This window comes from Etheostoma cragini, chromosome 2, assembly GCF_013103735.1.
Source record: "Etheostoma cragini isolate CJK2018 chromosome 2, CSU_Ecrag_1.0, whole genome shotgun sequence".
Lineage (NCBI taxonomy): Eukaryota > Metazoa > Chordata > Actinopteri > Perciformes > Percidae > Etheostoma > Etheostoma cragini.
The window spans coordinates 11,004,162-11,004,430 of record NC_048408.1 but is presented as its reverse complement, the minus strand read 5'-3'; positions in this window follow the sequence as shown (position 1 = coordinate 11,004,430).

The following is a 269-nucleotide window of genomic DNA, read 5'->3' as shown; positions in this document are numbered from 1 at the left end:
ACAATAGAGAGCATTAGGACCCTGAGGCGGAGGGCTTCCCCCACTCTCAATATCCATTGATTTGACAGTTCGCGAGACCGACCAGTCAGAGGAAGGGTGTGAGGTGGAGAAGGAGGCGACTTGCGGTGTTTGTTGCTCTGTGCCTAAGTTTCGTAAAATTGCTTCGTTGTTTGAAATCCACACGAGAGGTCCACTGCAATGTCTGTCAAACACAGCTGCTCCTTATTCGACACGTTTTCAACCGGATAATCCCGCGTTTGGATTATTGC